Source organism: Mastomys coucha, unplaced genomic scaffold, assembly GCF_008632895.1.
Source record: "Mastomys coucha isolate ucsf_1 unplaced genomic scaffold, UCSF_Mcou_1 pScaffold4, whole genome shotgun sequence".
Taxonomy (NCBI): Eukaryota; Metazoa; Chordata; class Mammalia; order Rodentia; family Muridae; genus Mastomys; species Mastomys coucha.
The window spans coordinates 53,272,279-53,291,582 of NW_022196910.1; positions in this window are offsets into that span (position 1 = coordinate 53,272,279).

Consider the following 19,304-nt stretch of genomic DNA (forward strand, 5'->3'; position numbering starts at 1 on the left):
CCCTCCCAGCCATCAAGTTTCTAATTCACTTAACCAGTGTTTATGATGCCATACTACACTGTGGATATTTTTGCTTTAAGTACTTAAGTGGAAATTCTGATGAAAATGATAAAAAACTTTGTTTTCAGAGTTACAAAGTATACAACATTGTGCTCTTTTTTCACATCTGCTTGTGTTTCCAAGGAACAGCCCGTTTCTTCTGCCTGAACTTTGTGCTTCAGTAACTTTGTCTCCTTGCTGACAGTCAATCTCAGGTTGGGGTTAATCTTTCCTTGCCACCAAGCCAGTGTCCTTCCTAGCATTCTTGCCTTTGCTTTGTGAGTTGTGGAGTTTCTATCGTATTGTTAGCCCCTCATGATGGTCTGGATGTGCCATGCAAAGGTTATATGCAAGTAATTTGATCCCTTAGTGAAAGATTTCATTTTAGTTGGAGATTGGTTCTAATGCTTTTAATTAATTGGGAATTTATGAGTCCAAATGCTGAAGGTCAGTTAGTTGTCCCTAACTGGTTTTTGACTGAAGAATAAAAAGCCCAATGCCAATGGCTGGGTGAAGAGAGAGGGGCAGAACTTTTAGATTGCATGAGCTAGGAACTGGGAGAAAGGAAAAAATGAGAATCACCATGACTTGGGGTGGGAGGTGTTGCTGTCCATCAGCAACGTTAAAACAGTCGGTTACCTGGAATATGGAGTTAGAAGGAGATGAGATAGGAGGAGATAGGGTGGCCAAAATTATACCTACCCATGAGGAAGGTACCTTAAAACATTAGACAGGAGCCTTTGTCACTCAGCCATCTTGAACCTTTAATCATAATCCTTTGTTCCCCCAATAGGTAGAATACATGCGCCAAAACCACTCCCCCAAGTACATCAGTAATGAAGACCCAATCAATATTTTTTTAGTCTCTATAGCAGGCGGGATTTCCGAAGTACCTGGAGCCAGGAGAGCCTGGAGTGATGAGGCGTGGCAAATAGCAGGAGGTGGGCAGAGAGGTGTGGTTAAGAGAGGCAGGCTTCAAACCAGGAGGGTAACAGGGAGGGAAGGATGTGACATAAGGACTGCAAGAGAGAAAGCCAACCAGCCAAGTAAGAATTCAGGTAAGTGGCCACTGGCCACTTCCCGTTTGGGCCTGGTGAGGCAAGGGAAGATTTAGGAGTCTCGGGAGTACCTGAGGAGAGTGTTTGCCAGCAGGGGAAGGTTTAGGAGTGCCAATTCTTTCAGCTAGTAACAGCATGTCAAAAACTAACTGGTGTGTGTGTGTGTGTGTGTGTGTGTGTGTGTGTGTGTGTGTGTGTATGTGTATGTTTCATTCCTGAATCCAGGTTGCTCCTGGGCCAGTGTGCATGTGACCCACAGGGAGCCAAAGCAATGTAACTGCTACATTTTTAAAAGGTAAACTTGTGAGAGGTGGTTTTGTCACGAGGCTTTGAATCAGTAGATTAATATTGTAATGCATGTCAAGTCTTTGTCAGAGAACGGATTTGTTACAAAAGTGAGTTTGACCCGTCACTGCCCTGTGCTCTGCTACCGTCCTTCCTTTCCCTATAGAAGCCCTTGCTAGATACCAGCTACTTGCTTTTGGACACCCCAGCCTCCGAGAGTGAATTTGTATCTTTATATATTACCTAGTTTTGGGTGTTTCACTATAGCAGAATAAAACAGAATGAGTGTTGTTCTTTCTAAGGCATTTACGTGACTCTTTAGCCTTAAGTAATTTTTACACGTTCACCATGGATAAGTGTTTAGATGGATATTCCAAGAGGAAAGCTCATGTCTCTCTTCTCATTCTGCCCTGCAAATGCGACTTCTCTTTGGACTGTGGAAATCTTAGTCTGTCTTCAACTCAGGCTCCCTTCCAGCTTGCCTTGGTTTCTCCCATCCGTACCCATTCATGGAGCCTTCAAGCAGTAGTCTGAGACAGCGACCAGGCTCACATGTAATTTTCCCCCCTCAGTATTCACTTTTCTTTCTTGCCTGAGAATTAATGTTTTGAAAAACATTTATTCAAATATTATTTTAGTTTTCTTATTATTCTAGTTGAAAGGAAAAATCTGGTCCCTGTTATTCCAAATTGTCTGGAAATTAAAGTGAATGGGATATTTCATTGTATTTAATTTTAATTAATTTAAATTTAAAATAATCACATGTGGTATTATTGAATGTAGCAGAAGATGTTGATTATAGAGGTATTCATATTGTAAAGTTTTATTGAACTCAGATCTTAAAATTTGTACATTTTGTGTATATGTAACACTCCAAAAAAAGATGTTTTAAGAGCTAAAATGTTTTCCTAAAACTTAGTCATCAGAAGCCTTTTTTACTTGACAAAGTTGTGTGTGTTTAGCAATAATATTTTAGCAAGGAAGAAGCAACAAAATATGCCAATATTCCTTTTCCAGATTAAATAAAGTGAACAACATTTGGTCTTAAACTGAATATACCACTTTTGCCCTGTAAAATTAAGAATGGAGGTATTTAAATGCCTAAGAAATTAAATTGAGTAATTAAAGTTCTACCTGAAGACAGGTGTGCTGATGCAGACCTGCAATCCTAGCACTTGGATGGTAGATGTAGGAAGATCAGGAACTAAAAGTTAGAGGCTAACCTGGACTGTATGCCCCCCGCCACATAATATAGACACATGCACACACACACATACATACAGGCACCTGCGCATACACACATACATACAAGCACATGCATATACATATATACATACAGGCACATATACACATACATATATACACAAACATATACACACATCATGTACACATAATCACACACATATGCATACATACACATATACATACATACACACATATACATATACATACACATATATGCAGACACACACTCATACACACATATAGGCACACACACATACACAATACATACAGGCACACACCTGAAAGATGGAGTGAAAGTCAATCTTAGTCTGACATTAACCTGTGGTGGGGAAATGTAGAGAAACTTACAGGAAAAGTAGAATATGTATAGAGGTATGGAAGTATGCATACAGAAATTAGCTTGAATAGCTTTGGGAATTTGAGAGAATATCACAGTTACTGAAGAATCTAGAGAAGATGGAAGTAGCTTGAGGCCAGATTGAACAAAGACACAAATCAAAAGCTTCAGACTTTTTGTTCTTTGAGCCATTTTGATTGTGGCCATAAAAATCAATGAGAAAAAAAAAAACAGATACTACTGAATTGTGAAACAGTCAGGTCTGTAGGACATAGCAATCACTTTAGATGCATCAGGAAGGGTAAACAAGGTATAAATATGTAAAACACGTGAATTGGATCATGTTGGGGAAATGGCTCAGTGGGCAAAGTGCTTGCTACATATGTCTGAGAACCAGAGCCTTCTGTCCCCAGAACTCAGTAAGAACTGGGTGAGCATACGAGCTCAATTCCAACCTCTAGAGAGGCAGACTGGAGAATCTCCAAAGTCAACTGGCTGTACAGATTAATCAGAACAGCCCATGATAGGTTCAGGGAGAGGCCCCAACTCAATAAACAAGGAGGAAAGCAGGTCAGAGAGACATGACTTTAACCTCAGGCCTCTATACACATGTGCACACATGGGGACTCCACACACATGAGCATGCATACATATGCACACACACACACACACCACACATAGTACAAAATGTCTTTTAAAAAGCATACAAAAGCTGAGGCACAATAAGAGTTCATATAGGAAAGGCAGTTTAGACACCAGATAAATAAGAACTGAATAGTCAAAATTATTAGCCATTCAAAGAGCCAAGTGAAGTGGTTCTTAGAATTCCAAAGCCCAAAGATGCTAGGACAGAGAATCTGAGAGAAGTTTGGTTTTTTTTTTTTTTGTTCCATTCTGACTAGAACTCCATCCTATCATTAGAGTAATACCTGTGCAAAATTGCTCTGCTGGAGCTCAGACACAATTTCATTTGTTAAGCTTAGTGGAATTCAATGTACATGCTCTTGATAAAGAGATTCTATGTCTTCTTTTTAAAAAACTGTGTATGTGTGTATGTGCATCTCTATGCGTGTCTGTAATGTATGTGTGTGTGTATGTGTGTGCCTCTATGTGTGTCTGTATGTGTGTGTGTGTGTGTGTGTGTGTGTGTGTGTGTGTGTACGTGTGCCTGTGTCTGTGTCTGATGTGTCTTTTTATGGAGGCCAGAAGAAGGCATTAAATACTCTGAGGCAGAAGTTACTAAAAGTTGTCTGGGAACCCAACTTAATTCCTATGCCAAAAAGGTAGACACTGTCAGGCCCTTGGCTATCTCCCCAGGCCAAGGTATTATATTTAATGATTGTTCTTAACTAGACAAGAGGATTTGGTGAAGGATTGGTTATAAATTCATTCTTGAGACTCACTTTTCCAATATTTTATAGACATTTCTGACAATTTGATGTTGGTGATGACCAGCTCCCTAAATTTTCGCCTATAGCATTTTTCTTACAGCTTGAGTGTCATATGGCTGTCTGGTCACGCAGAGGAGTCTTTACAGGGCTGCTGTACCTCTTAGGCACTGGCTTGTTTTGGGTTGCTTTCTCCAAAGGTTTTTATTAAAAAAAAAATCCTGCAAGATGATGGTAATCATAGTGCTTTGGTGGTGTTATTGTGCAGAATCTGTGTGTTTTATCTCAGGGGGAGAGTAAGAATATGATATTATAATTTCTATTCTTCTACTGCAAAATCGGACTGGGTAACGAACAAATTAGTATTCGGGTGAAATGATTTTTAAAAAGAGCATTTTCATGTAACAATATAACACATTTCTAAAAATGCTCATTACCTTGCATTTACCACCTGCTTCAAAAATCTCCTCTTAAAAGTATGTCACTTTCTGGTTTCTTTTTTTTTTTCCCAAGAAGAAAAAGAAACTTCATAAAAGATTAAACAGACAAAATGTAGTTGCATAAACAATAAGATCCAAGTCTTTCTGTGTGCATTGGGAATTCTACCTTATTTTATGATTCTTTTTCTTCCAGTAGCATGAACAATTTTCCCCTAACAAAATTAAAAGTACCGTCAGGACTACCACAATTACATACTAGAACAGAATTTGCAGCAAGAATTTTATTACAAAATGGGGTTGCACTGCAAAAATACTTGTTTTGACTTCAAATGGGAAAATAGTTCTTCAATTAGTTCTCAGAGGAACCTTGATTTATGTAGATTAGGTGCTAAATCAAAGGAGTTTAAGTTACTGGATTTACTAAATTCAGTTTAAGTCACTACTTTGGGATAGCACATAAAATGCTTCACTTGGTAAGTATTTACTAGTAAGACAAATGAAATAATCACTTTATGTTTCTAGAAACTCCCACAATTTAATGTCATCACCTGCAGAGAAGAATAAAATATTTAAAATATATGTGTTTGTGTGTGTGTGTGCCTGTGCATATTTGTTACAAATCCATTATAGAAACTATAAAAATCTGATATATTAGACATTTTCATTTAAACAACAACAACAACAAAAAAAAACCTCTCCCTTTTTAAATCCTTGTAGAAAGCAACTTAAGAAACACTTTAAGGAATCTAGACAAACATTCTTTGTCCCTCAATACCACAGATTTTCTAGAAGTTTCCAGAAGCCAGAAGATGAAGACAGATGCACATTACAACAGACATGATTTACTGCATAGTTTGGGGCTGCCTTCCCTAAACAGTAGCAGGGTAGTAATAGTTCCCAGGACAGAGGGAGAGAGAGGGAGACAGAGGTCTAGGTCTTCTGCTAGGCTTACTAATGACCGCAGGGTGGACACTTCAGTTAGGAGACCTGCCTCTCAAGAGACACTCAAATGGATGGCTTCAACAAAGAGCACCTGTTACCTCACAAAACAAAATCTTAAGGAAACCCACCCCAAGTCTATTGATTTATTGGTTCTAATTCCTTCCAGGTTCTTTACACACTTCCAGCTGTCTATGCCTCCAGACACAATACTTACCAAAGGGGAAACAAATCAGGGTGTTCCTTTTTAAGATGAAAACTGTCCCCAAACTCCACAATAGTCTTTCCTTCACTTCTCATTGCCAGGCATTGCTCATCAGCAATGCTTATAGTTTTCCTAAGCTAATCATTGGCAGTGGGGATGGGCTAATTCTCTGACATAGACCCTGGATGGACAGTCCTTCTTGACAAAGACATGGATGGTGAAGTCACTAGGCTCTCTGAGACATGAGTCTTTATACCCACTTATCCTTCCTGCTACATTATAAAAGCATCCACTTGCAATGTTTAAACAGATGGGGAAATCCTTTTTTTTAAAAACTTAGAGGTTGATTCTCGTGTTAGAGCAAAAGAGGTCCACTTCTGACAATATCTTGAAACATATGAAAACAGTTTGGGTAGAAAAACATCCATTTGCATTTCTTCTAAAGTTATGCCTGACAGTCCCAGGTTAATAACATAGAGATCAGTGATACCCAAGTGTGCTGCTCAAAAGAAAAAAAAGAAAAAAAAACAAAAACAAACAAAACCAAAAAAAACCCAAAAACATTTCTTGGTTTTTTCCTTTTCTTTTTTAGGCTTTTTAAAAAAATTTAAATTATACATATATGTGTGTATGGAGGTAGTTATGTGCATGTGAGTGCAAAGCCCTCAGAGGGGAGAGAGACTAGATCCCCCAGAGGTGGAGTTATAGGTGATGTGGGTCATGCTATATGGGTTCTGGGAATCAAAACTGAGTCCCCTGGAAGAGCAGACAGTGCTCTTAACCATTGAGTTCTCTCTTATTTACTGAAAAACCAAAACAACAACTGTCAATATTCATTTGCCTTTTTTTTTCTATTGCCAGGACTTGCTATAAAATACGTTTTTCTTTACAGAAAAGCTCAACTTGTAATTTTCCAACCTGTGTGTAATCTCACTCACTAGGCAAGCTCAGATCCAGAATAAAGAGCAGCATCCCTTAGTCACAGCTTGAAGCCTCTCGTTCACTTGCTTTTCATGTCAAATTGTGCTAAGAGATGGGTGATGGGCAGTCGTCTTGCTGTTCTGTCACCACGAGAAGACATCATGACCATAGAAGCTTATCAAAGAAAGCATTAAATTGGCCTTGCTTACAGTTTCAGGGGCTTAGTCCATGAACATCATGGTAGGAGGCAGGGTAGCTGACTTCACACTGAAGCGGCATCTGAGGGCTACATCTGATTCTCACATGGAAGCAGAAGGACTGGTCATGGTGTGGGGTTTTGAGACCTCAAAGTTCACCCCCAGTGACAGCTCCCTCAAGAAGATCATATCTCCTAATTATTCCTAAACAGTCCACCAGCTGGGAATCAAATTTTCAAATATATGACCCTATGGTGGCCATTCTCATCCACACTCCCACAGATAAAGACAGACAATAGCAGGTTGCTATGGTGGGTCAGCAGATGAAGGCGTCTTATCATGCAAGCCTAATGATCTGAGTTCAGTACCTAGAAACCACAGTGGGGGTAGGAAGCCAACTCCTGAAAGTCGCTCTCTGATCTTTTTGTGTGCTAGGGAATGCCTGTGTATACCAATCACAAATGAATTAGAAGAGAGAAATAGCAGGCAATAAGAAGATGGTTTGAGTTTACAAATGTGAATTGGGCATACATATTTAGGTTTCCTTTGTGTATCTTCCTGAATACTGAATTAAACAGTGCTTTATGGAATATCTATGTTATAAATCCCCAATAATGGGGAGAACAGGGATTCTTCCACAAATAAAGATGAGAAAAGGTTTCTGTAAGGTCTAAACAGTATTTGTTGTTAAGCCAAGCAGAGGAAGTTCAAGTTATCTCAAATATTCAAAATGAGGAACAACCTTCGTGTCAGGCAGGCGTGCCGAGTGGCTGCCCAGTGAGATGTGATGGGCCAAGGGTGTAGGAGATCAAAGAGTAACAAGAGGCTGACAAGAAGCACCCATAGAGCCATTCTTCAAGATGACTCTTCCTGATGCTCTTCAACAGTCTCTGTGCTCATAATGGCTAAGCATGTCCTCTAGAAAAAGTACTGGAGGATCATTTAGAACCACCTAGGGCTGGTAAAATAGAGTAGCCATGGATCTTCAAGGAGAACTTACACACTGCCACCACATTAGTTGGCTAGCATCACTCCTAAATCCGTTACAAAGTTATCCTTATGTATACAGCTAGGTGTAGTTCTCAACACATTACAGAAAACCACAAATAGTCAAAATGCTGAGGTCAACTGAGCATGGAGTTCCCAGACACACAAATACATCTACAACACATGCTTGCATTCAAGGCTCAGGGAACATCATGGGCAGAGAGATGCAGAAGCCAGAGGACCAGGATGTCTGCAGTGAGGTTGTGTCTCCTAGAAATGCCAGAGAAGCTGCATCCAGGATACTTCAACCATAGGGCTCCCTAAACAAGATCTGAGCAATGAAAACTTCAATTAGACACTCCAACATAGTTAGGGAAGCATTGTGAGGTGCCATCTCTACATAAAAGATCACAGGCAGTTAATGGCTGCTGAGAGAAGTAGAATTAGTCTTTCTCAGGAATGAGGTCCTTGATTGGTTATCTAGTACAGAGCAGCCAGCCCTGAAGTCCCATATGTGCGAGAGATGCTGAACAAAGTCAGCAGATGGTATGTACATATTTTATTTATATTGTTAGTAGTATTTATTATTTAAATTTATATTATATTTATATATACTTAATAGTTATTTTATTCTCTACATAACTATTAAATATATGTAAATATAATATAAATTTAAATAATAAATACTATTAAAATGAAAGAATAATAAAAGGAATAATAATGAAAGAAGAGGGGGCTGGTGAGATGGCTCAGCGGGGAAGAGCACTGACTGCTCTTCGGAAGGTCATGAGTTCAAATCCCAGCAACCACATGGTGGCTCACAACCACCCAAAATGAGATCTGATGCCCTCTTCTGGTGCATCTGAAGACAGCTACAGTGTACTTACATATAATAAATAAATAAATCTTTAAAAAAAAAATTAAAAAAAAAAAAAAAAAAAAAAAAAAAAGAAAGAAGAGGCTATGTATTTGAGAGGGAGGTTGGAGAAAAGAAGGGAATGATGTAATCATCTTTTAATTAAAATAAAGATGTGACAATAAGCATACAATATAGGAATAATCACCTGTCCAGCAAATTATGCCAAGTAGACATCTATATGTGAAAATAATAATGAAAAGCCAAACACACACCTACTCCTTTCATAAACATTAACACAAAACATACACAGACATAAATACCAAAACCCTAAGGTGCAATGGAAGAGGAAATTTAGAAGACCTTGTCTTTTGGATATGACACCAAAGGTAAGATCAGTAACAGGGAAAAGAAGCAATTTGTTAAAGTTAAGATCTGTTGTTTTCAAGAGACTGAAAAGAGAACCTGTGAATGCAAAGAAAGCATTCCCCAAGGCATGCAAGGTAAGGAGGGGATGCTCTGTGCGGGGATGGCGTTTTAAAGGTGAAGAGGCAGTTCTGTGCAGGGGATGGGTAAGGATAGGGAGATAACCAACCACAACTAAAAGACGGCCAACTAGAAGGTCATGGGGATATGCAGATGACAAATGTGTATATGCTTTAATTTCGTTCTTTAACATTTTCTTTTTTACATAAAGATGATACATCCTGGTTAGTCTCGCCATGACCCTCTTAGGATTTGTCCTTTTTCAGTCAGCGAGCTTGCAGCTTCCTGTGTTCTGGTTGGCTAGTGAGCTGCTGAGATCTTAATGTTCCCCAGTGCTGGGGTTATTGTCATTTGCAGCCATTTCTGACTTTTATGTGCGCACTGGAAATTCAAACTCGGGGACTTGTCCTTGCATATCAAGTGCCCATACACACTGAGCTGTCTCCCTGTCGACACAAACATCTACTTTATGGCAAATATAAGGGAGCAAGTTTGTCATTCAAGTCTGATCCTAACATATTTTGAGTCCCTACGGCTTAAATTATTTGTATTTCGTTTCACTTTTTTACTAATTCTTTTTTAAGTACATCATTACAAAAGTATACATTTTAATTTTTTAAAATGCACATAAAGGTTCTTTGAAAAAGGCTGCTTAGGCCCCTTTGACAGGGACCCTGGCCTCCGGAGGATGTGGTCTTAGCTGTACCCCTTTCTCATGCTGAGCTGGGCAAGCTGACTCACTTCTCCAATTGTTTTTTCCCTCTAGTAGGTAAGGGCATAATCCATACCACAGCACAACGCTGAGGGAGAGATTTGAGAGAGGAAGAGTGGCAAACACAGCCTGGACCTGTACTGGCCCTGACTAAAACATTTCTGTAGTTTCCATGTGAATAGTACTTCATAAAAATGTTTCCCTTCTTAGTACATTTAAGGGTTCTTTTGCAAAGTCTCTCACTCTGACATGGTAACATGCATGATGTTGGGACAATTAAGGAGCAGGGCACATGCGGGGCGGTAGTGGTGCATGCCTTTAATCCCAGCACTTGGGAGGCAGAGGCAAGCAGATTTCTGAGTTCGAGGCCAGCCTGGTCTACAGAGTGAGTTCCAAGACAGCCTGGGCTACACAGAGAAACCCTGTCTTGAAAAAATAAAGAAACAAAAAACCAAACCAAACCAAAACAAAAAAGGAGCAGGGCACACTGCTCATGCTTGGCACCCCTCTTTTTTACCACCTTGCTGCTTTCTCTCCCCATCCCCCATGGATGGTGTCCTGTTTCTGCTGATGTTCTGTATGGCAGACAGACCCAGCTGATGACATGGCTCACCTTCAGAGACCCAGCAGACTCCTGAGAGAGCACAATGCAGCATAGCCTCCTTCCTGTTTGATTTTTCATATAATCATGCATTTTGGCAGCTGACTGAAATGGGACCCTTAGCACTAGGGGTTTGCAGAATTTGCATCCAATTAGCAAAGACTGCTCTCCACTCCATAGTTGCCCACACATTTTAAAAATTCAAATGGCAAATGTATAAAAAGTTTTCTCATTGTGGGCTTCTTTTGGGCTTTGTGCTCAGGGTAGAAATGGGTCTTTCTAGAAAGCTTTACTGAGCTAGGTATAAATCTACAATATCTCAGCAGTAAAACAACCCCAGGGGGATAATTTTGTGCAACCATTCCAATCTTGATACCAATTAAATTGCCCTGATCTATCTTACCGCAGTCACACAAAACAGGTTTCTGAGCCGTCTCCTAGCCCCTTGCTTAGAGAAACCACCAGATTTATTTGTCCCCACTCAGATGTAAGATCATATTTCTCCCCCACCCCTCAGAACTTTATGGCTCTAATACCAACAGGAAGAACTGGAACAAGCCTACTTCCATGCCTACCCTTTGATCTGTATGTAACACACTTTCTGGTTTGCCTTCAACAGAAATGAATTGTATTTGAAATTCCTGCCCCTTTAATTATGTCACACATGTGGGATATGATACCATCTCCAAAGAAGAAAATTCTTGAGATGGCATCACTAAGAAGGCTTAGGAAGAGTGTTCTGCAAGCCTCTAACATAATTCTAGAACCAGTTTTATTGCCTTCAAAAATACCAGCATCCTCCCGAGATTAAGAAATTGCTATAATTGCTGTGTGAAAAAGCAGGCAGAGAGATAGCTTTTGCTGATAAACTCTAAAGTGCTTTAGAGAAATGAGACAGGGCGGTTATAAATCTGTAACCTCCTTACCTCATTCCTAATTGTTCAAATCCTATTCCTCCACACCCTGGTTCCTCATGGCCTCCACTGGCTGGTTCAGTACTCTAAATTCTTTGTGATGTAACTGTCCATGCAATCAAGCTAATACCCTGGCAGAGAGAGCTGATTTCACTGTTTTGGAAGCGGTGGGTTCGTGTGTGTGTGTGTGTGTGTGTGTGTGTGTGTGTGTTTGTATGTGCATGTGCATGTGTTTGTGTGCACTTGTGTGCATGCATGTGTGTATATGAGTGTGCATGTGTTTGTGTGTGCATTTGTGTGCACGCATGTATATGTATGTGTGCATGGATACATGCATTTGTGTGCATGTATGTGTTTATGTGTGCATGCCTGTGTGTATGCATGTGTGTGTGCACATGTGTGTACATGCATGTGTGTGTGCATTTGTGTGTGCATGCGTTTGTGTGCACTGTGTGCATACATGTGTTTGTGTGTGTGTATTTGTGTTTGGGGGTAGAAGGATGGGTGTTAGCTTCTGAAGACAAAAGAAATCTTTACTGTGTCTCTAATTCATGCCATGCCACATGTTCTCTATCCTACATTTAATGTTCAATTAATTGCTTTTATCCATGAAACCGTCTGGCTGGCAGCACTTGAACATTTTTTAAGAGCTACTCATTTTTCCTACTAGTCCCATAGTTTTCCTTAGAACTCTCTGAAGACCACATTCTTGAGTGACAGATGAACATGACCCCTGCAAGAGAGTATGGAGACAATTCTGGTGATGAATACTTCAAGGAAGAACACAAGAGCATTCAGAGTTGTACCAGAGACGCTTTCTTAGAAGCTGATAGTTAGAAATACTTTCAGATGGACCATTTTGATTGAATTTATTTGGAGAGCAATGATATGGATAGAGAAGGTAGGCCATAGAAAGGCTGTATGAGTTTCCAGGCTCATAGGGAGGTAGTTTTATGCTATGACCACCCAGAGCCAGAGGTATTGGAAGGCAGAGGGGAGATGAGCAATAGGAAAGGAAGAACAGGCAAAGGCTTTGAAGTAACCAGGTCGTGCAGTGAAAACCGAGGTGTCTTTCTGTCTTGACTAGATGTGTCCACTCTAAGAGTAGACAGGTGTCTATTTCTATGTTGGACAAACATGCCTTGTATCCTTGCATCTCCCCTGTTGCAGGTCACATTATTCCCCTTCTCTCTTTGAAAGGACAGAGTGGTTATGTTCTCAACACCACCTAAAACAGTATGAATGGAAACATACTTTCCCACGTAGCCATTCTGAGTCTCTAAGTCTGCTTTCCAGACTTCATTCAGAAGTGTCCTGTTGATTACATGCGTACAACGTGCTTCATGCTGGATGCTAAGGGGCACACTCCATGACATCTCAGAAAGTTTGCCTTCACTGTGAGAGGCGACGAAGATGGTACATGAGAACAGAAAGTTTGCCTTCACTGTGAGAGGTAACGAAGATGGTGCATGAGAAATGATACTTGAATATGAGAACTTTAGCCACAGCAATAAGCTGGTTTCTCTTATGCTAAGTCTCACAGGCTGGGTTGAGTGTTTAAGAACACCATGCATTCCTATAATAGATTTGGTCAAATCCCCGCCCCCTCCTTCTCTTCCAATTCTTCCCGTCTGGCTGCCATACTCCGCTCTGAAATCTATGCCTTCTTAAACTCACCAAGTCCGTATAATGCTGCGAGTATGTGCCATCTGCATGAGCAGGAGAGCCTGTTGGGGCGGCATTCCTGAAGAAGACTGACTTTGGAAGCTCTTCTTCCTACCATTGTTTCTTAATATCTAATACAAACATAACAAAGGATCTGAAGCACAAAGGAATGGTGATTTCCCAGAAGTCTCACTTGTATATTGCTTTGTGTCGGTCCCCAAGACTTATGAGTTTCTTGGTTATTCCTTTACCTAGTAATCTGTACGTTAAATATTTAATATTCTACTTTGTAACATGTCATACAACTCCATTTCTTACCACTCATACATACCACTCGGTAGATAATGGCATTTAAAATTGTTTTGTAAACTTTTACTAGACAAGTAAAGAAATCACAGGAATTTCTTTATTTCACAAGATGCAGAAAAGGCAAAAAAGGAGGCAAATTTGGTGATTGGGAGTTAAAATAATTCAGGTGAAAGAACAATAGAAGTAGCTTTCCAAACTGCAGGACAGAACCTGGGGCACAGAGACAAGAGAAAGTCATTGGCTTATCACCACAGCACAGGAGGCTCCCTGAACTCTGTGCTAGGACTCTTGGTTTTGGTACCTGCTTTTCCTGAACTATGAGGTTACTATGTCCTCACAGTGATTCTGACAGAGCAAGCACAGCCCTCTAGCTCTACAGGAAAATGAGACTATCCCATGGTAACCCAACTAGTCCTGGCAGTGCTATGGCTCGGACTCTCCTGCTCTGAGCACAGCAGTGAGTACGGCTGTATGCTACCTCTTGCCTTGGCTGATAGCTCCAGGGGTCTCATGGTCAGGTTAGAGGTAGGATACAGGGACAAGCACACAAAGACCCTCCCTGATTGTAGAAGGAGTTTATTTTAAACAAGGTTTACAAAAGTAACTCATGTCAAACCAAACACATCACATTTGAAAACCTAGAGAGACAACAGAACTGTTCATCATTTGTTTTATCTTACGTATGAGCAGTTTTCAGATTTGCCTGTACATCCTTGCATTTCCCCCATTTGTTTGTACTTTTCAGACAAAGACATCACATTGATTGTCCTTGCCAAGTACAATTTAAAGATGGTGATCTATACCTTCTGCATCACTCTTTATTATTATTGGTCTACAGTACCAAAGGTGTTTCCTTTCTGTGAATGAGCCTCACCTATTATTTGATTTGTTTAGTCAATTTCCAGCTGCTAATGACATACACACAGAGACAAGAGTGTGCTTGTGCATTGTTCTGGTTAACAGGGTGGAGACGATGGTTCCTAATACTTGCTCATCTCTATGGGTTAAGTGTACCTTCCACCAAGACCAGTTCCAAGCTTCTTAATATTCAATGGGCTGCAAGTGTGTAAGTCCTGCATCCAGTAACTCCTGCCTGGCTGACATGTTCATTCTTGTAGTGAGATCTTTCACATACCTCTTATGTCTTAGCTTTGATTCATATAAAGGAAAGGAAAGGTACATTTTATGATAAAGTAATACATGCAACCTTCTTAAAATTGTTAGTAAAGGCTTATCAATTTTGTAGTGAGGTTAATATATTAAATATAGTTTAGGTCACTTTACCTTACCCCAACATTAAATAATTAGCACCTTTCTCTCCTTTCTCCTCTCCTCTATGACTCAACTCTCCACTCCTCCCTTCTTGCCCTTCATCCTTCTTTTCCTCACCTTCTCCCTATTTAGATACTTAATGGATCTTTAAAGGACAATTACTGAAATGTGGGTAATATACAGAGATTACTTAAACACTGACATTGAAATGCTGTGCTTTTGACCTGAAGCAGCATCAGTGTAATAGAGAGATGTGGCCTGAGCCTCTTTGCTTGTCCATAAAACAAACACCATGAAGCGTATTTCACAGAACGACTGTGAGGATGTTCTGCAAGAATTGAAGATTCTTGGGATGGTGAACACAAAACCATGACATGTAGACAGACAGAAGATACAACAACACTTTTTTCCTTGTAGCTCTGAAATAAAGCACAGGGAGTTTCATCAAGGGAAAGTTAACAGTGAGCTTCTGGGGCAATGCCCGTGTGGGAAGCAGGGCAGGGTTAACTGGCTGTGGCTTGGCTAACTTGAAGATTTCCTCAAGCTGCATGGAGAACATCACATATCCTGCAGCTTGCTTGGGTTGTCTGTCCCCTGACCCCAAGGCCATCAGGGCTGGTGCCTAGTGACTAGCAATATGAAAGTGTAAAAGGAGGTGGTGAGAGCCTGACCTGCATGTAGACTCTGTCACCTACACAAGACCAGGGGAATGACCCAACACTCGTGCCTCTGGCATAAATATGACCAATATCCACAGAGGCTGTAACATATTCAGCCTTCATGAGGTTTTATCAGTAGATTAAATGTGGTGTGACAGAACTTCTTAACACTCTGGGGTCAAAGTCTTGCTGAGAACCTTGGAAGGCGAAGGACAGCCTCCCATGGGTGTGTAAGGCCTAGAGAAGTTGCACATGCTCTGCCTGCGAAACTAAACTCCAACTATGCTCTAAATCACTTCAGTGTGTGAGCATGTGTGTGTGCGTGTGCGTGTGCGTGTGCGTGTGCGTGTGTGCGTGTGCGTGTGCGTGTGCGTGTGCGTGTGCGTGTGCGTGTGTGTGTGTGTGTGTGTGTGTGTGTGTGTGTGCGCGTGTGTGTGCACTCGCGCGTGTGTGGTATGTGCTGAAAGGACACCACAAATGGAAAATTCCACCCCATGAAAACGAATCCCCCAGTTTTGTGAACATTTGACTTGTGTTCAGTCTCCAAGATAGCTTATTATATAAACACATATATTTTAAAAAACATTTGAAATTTGAAACATTCTGCTCCCCAGCCTTTCTAATCTAAGGTTCTCAGCCATGGCCAGAGACTGCTGTGTTGGTGGTGTTGCTATGGTACCCGTAGTTTACAGAAGTATGTACGTTGCTGTTTATATCCATTTTCTGCACCAGTTCTACCCAAAGCAGTTGCCAGCCTTCAGTCATACCACCAGGATACAAGAGAGTGCTGACACAGGATTGCCTGATCAGCATGGCTAGGGACTCACCAGAGAATGGGGCAATCAATGAGTGCCTCCCAGTCCACTGGGTGCCTTGTTCACCGTGAGTGGGAGATCCAACCCATCCTCAAGCAGAACTGAGGCCTTTAAGCTTTCTTTTCTGGAAAATCATAGATATTCTATGATCTGTATTAGAGAACAGGATTTTACAATTTTTATGTGTATTATTTATCTGTATGCATGCATGTACACCATGTGGTTGCCTATTATCTTCAGGAGCCAGAAGATGCCACTGGATCCCCTGAAACTGAATTTATTGATTGTATGAGCTGCCCTGTAGGTACTGGAAACTGAACTGGGGTCCTCTGCAAGAGCAGCAAGTTCTTTTAACAGCTAAGCCATCATCTCTCCAATCCTTCAATATTTTCAAAACTTCCAAGACATATTGCCAAAAATTTTGAGTGCTTTAGCTAACCACAATGTCCCCAAATTTTCTTCAAAGGTTGCTGTGATCTAAAGATATAGATCTTCGTAAAGTATTAAAGTTTGCAGAAGAGACATAAAATTAGAAAAAAAAAAGTTTGTCATGACAGCGTCTTGCTAATACATACCTTAAGTGCCTGGTGGTTCACACTTACTGCAGATGCAGCCACGAACAATGGAGATCCAGTCATTCCCCCTGGCAAGCTTTGAAGGAAGAAAGCTGAGTTATCTGAATTGTAGACATCAGTAATTCCAGCTACTTTAGGCTGAAGAAAAATATCAGCATTCAACTATTAACTGAAATATCAGCATTTCTGGGGCAGATGATCTAGACAGAGGCAGAAACCACAAAGCTAGGCCGCAGACTGTGTTTCCAATTTCCAAAGCATAGCTCCCAAAGCCCCAGTTCTGATCAGCACAGTGGCTTCTGTTTGGCAGTAGAAAAAAAAAATCCCTAAAAATTTCAAATCAGTTTTAAATAGAGTTGGTGTTTATAAGACTTGAGCCTTCCCCTCTTTTCTTTCATTTTTATGTTATGTGTACCTATGTTTTCTCTACATGTAAGTCTGTGTGCCATGTGTTCACAGTGCCTGAGATGGCCAGAAGAGGGCATTGGATTTCCTGGGTCTGGAGTTACAGGCAGTTGTGGGCCTCTGTGTGGGTGCTGGAAATTGAAGCTGTGCCCTATATTAGAACAGTCAGTGCTTGTAAGTGCTGAGGCCTCTGTCTAGTCCTGCCCCTTTTCTGAAAAGTCTTCCTTTGTCTAATGTATTACTAGAGTATTAACGACTGTTGTGCAGTATAGTCTATACATGAGCCTGTCAAGAAGTGGTCACTTGACCCATTGTGGACAAATATGTATTTTCGGTACAGAGTTTTAGGCTATTGCATTATTTTTAAAAGGATAAATTTTAAAAGTGGGTTATCAGAACACCTTGATGTGAGTCTATGACCTAGCTTTAGAAAGAGAAGTCTGAGGGCAGGATGCAGTAGCTTGCAGTCCCAGACCTCAGCAGCTTAAAGTTGGAGGATTATAAGTTCTAGGCCAGCCCTGGAGAGTCAGAATCTGCCCCAATAAGAACCAAAGCCCCAGGTAAATGTCAGATCCTATTTTCCTCTGAATAAAATCATAGGATGGTTTCTATTGTCCATGTCCCTTCACATCTGATCTGCCCGTTCTCCGGGATGGAGGCCACCATCTCTTCACTCCTCTTGTTGTCTAAGCCTCTCAGCCTCACCCAGTGAGGTCATCCCAGTCCCAAAGATGTCTTTTCCTCCTCCTGACAGCTGACACAGGCACCCTCCTCCCCTTCAGCCTCCTGAGCTTTAGGCTGCTTTCCTTACATCGCTATTGACCGGAATTACAGGTCTTCTATCTCGGCTCCTCGATTACAATCAGTCTTCTAATTGATTTGTCAGGCTGTTTCACTGTTAAAGCCCTGAGACCTGTAGGAACATGTACCACTTGGCAGCCGGCAGTTGTCTCAGTAAACGCTTTGAGTGAAGAACTGACTAAGCACATCGCATCATAAAGTGCACTCCTCGGGATCCTGCCCATCTTTGCTTTCAGAGGCTGGAACAGAATTAAAGGGAGAGGTAGAGGGGGAAGGGAAGAAATGCAGGTTTGGGAAGAAGAGCATTCATGGTCTCTTTTTATATTAATTTTTGTTGCATATATATACATATTATATACATACATACATTTATATTTCTAAATAATGTGTGTGTATTACTAAATACATAAATATAATCTGCTCAGTCTGTATAATTGTGGTATTTTGAATGAGAATGGCCCTAAAAGCTCATACATCTGCATGTGTAATCCACAGTTGACAAACTGGAAAGGGCTAGAAAGCGTGGTGTTGTTGAAGGAAGTATGTCCCTGGGGGTGGGCTTTGAGATTTCAAAAGCTCATGCTAGCATGCCAGGACCAATCTGTCTCCCTTCTCCTCCCCCTCTCCCTCCCTCCGACCCTTCCCCTCCCTCTTCTCTTTCCTCTCCTTCTCCCCACCTCTCTGCCCCCCATTTGCCTTCAAATCGGAATGTAAAGCTCTCAGCTACTGCTCAAGTACCATGTCTGTATATTGCCGTGCTCCCCACAATGATAATGGACCAACCCTCTGAACATGTAAACCAGACCCCAGTCAAGTGCTTTCCTTGATAACAGGTGCTGTGGATATGGTATCTCCTCACAACAATAGAACAGTCACTGAGGCAATCATGTTACTTGTATGTGTATGTCTTCAGGTTGATCATTATTGTATGTGTATGTCTTCAGATTGATCATTAGTGTATGTGTATGTCTTCAGGTTGATCGTTATTGTATGTATGTCTTCAGGGTTGATCATTAGTGTATGTGTGTCTTCAGGTTGATCATTAGGTCCTGAGTATCCAGTGTGCTCTTCCCTGGAGAAGAGACTTCCCTCTCCCATGCTCAGCATTTCTTGGCTTCCTGTAGTTCTTTGTCTAGGGCTGAGGCTTTATCAGCTTCCCCTTCCTCATTAGAATGTTGGTTGGTATTGTCCTT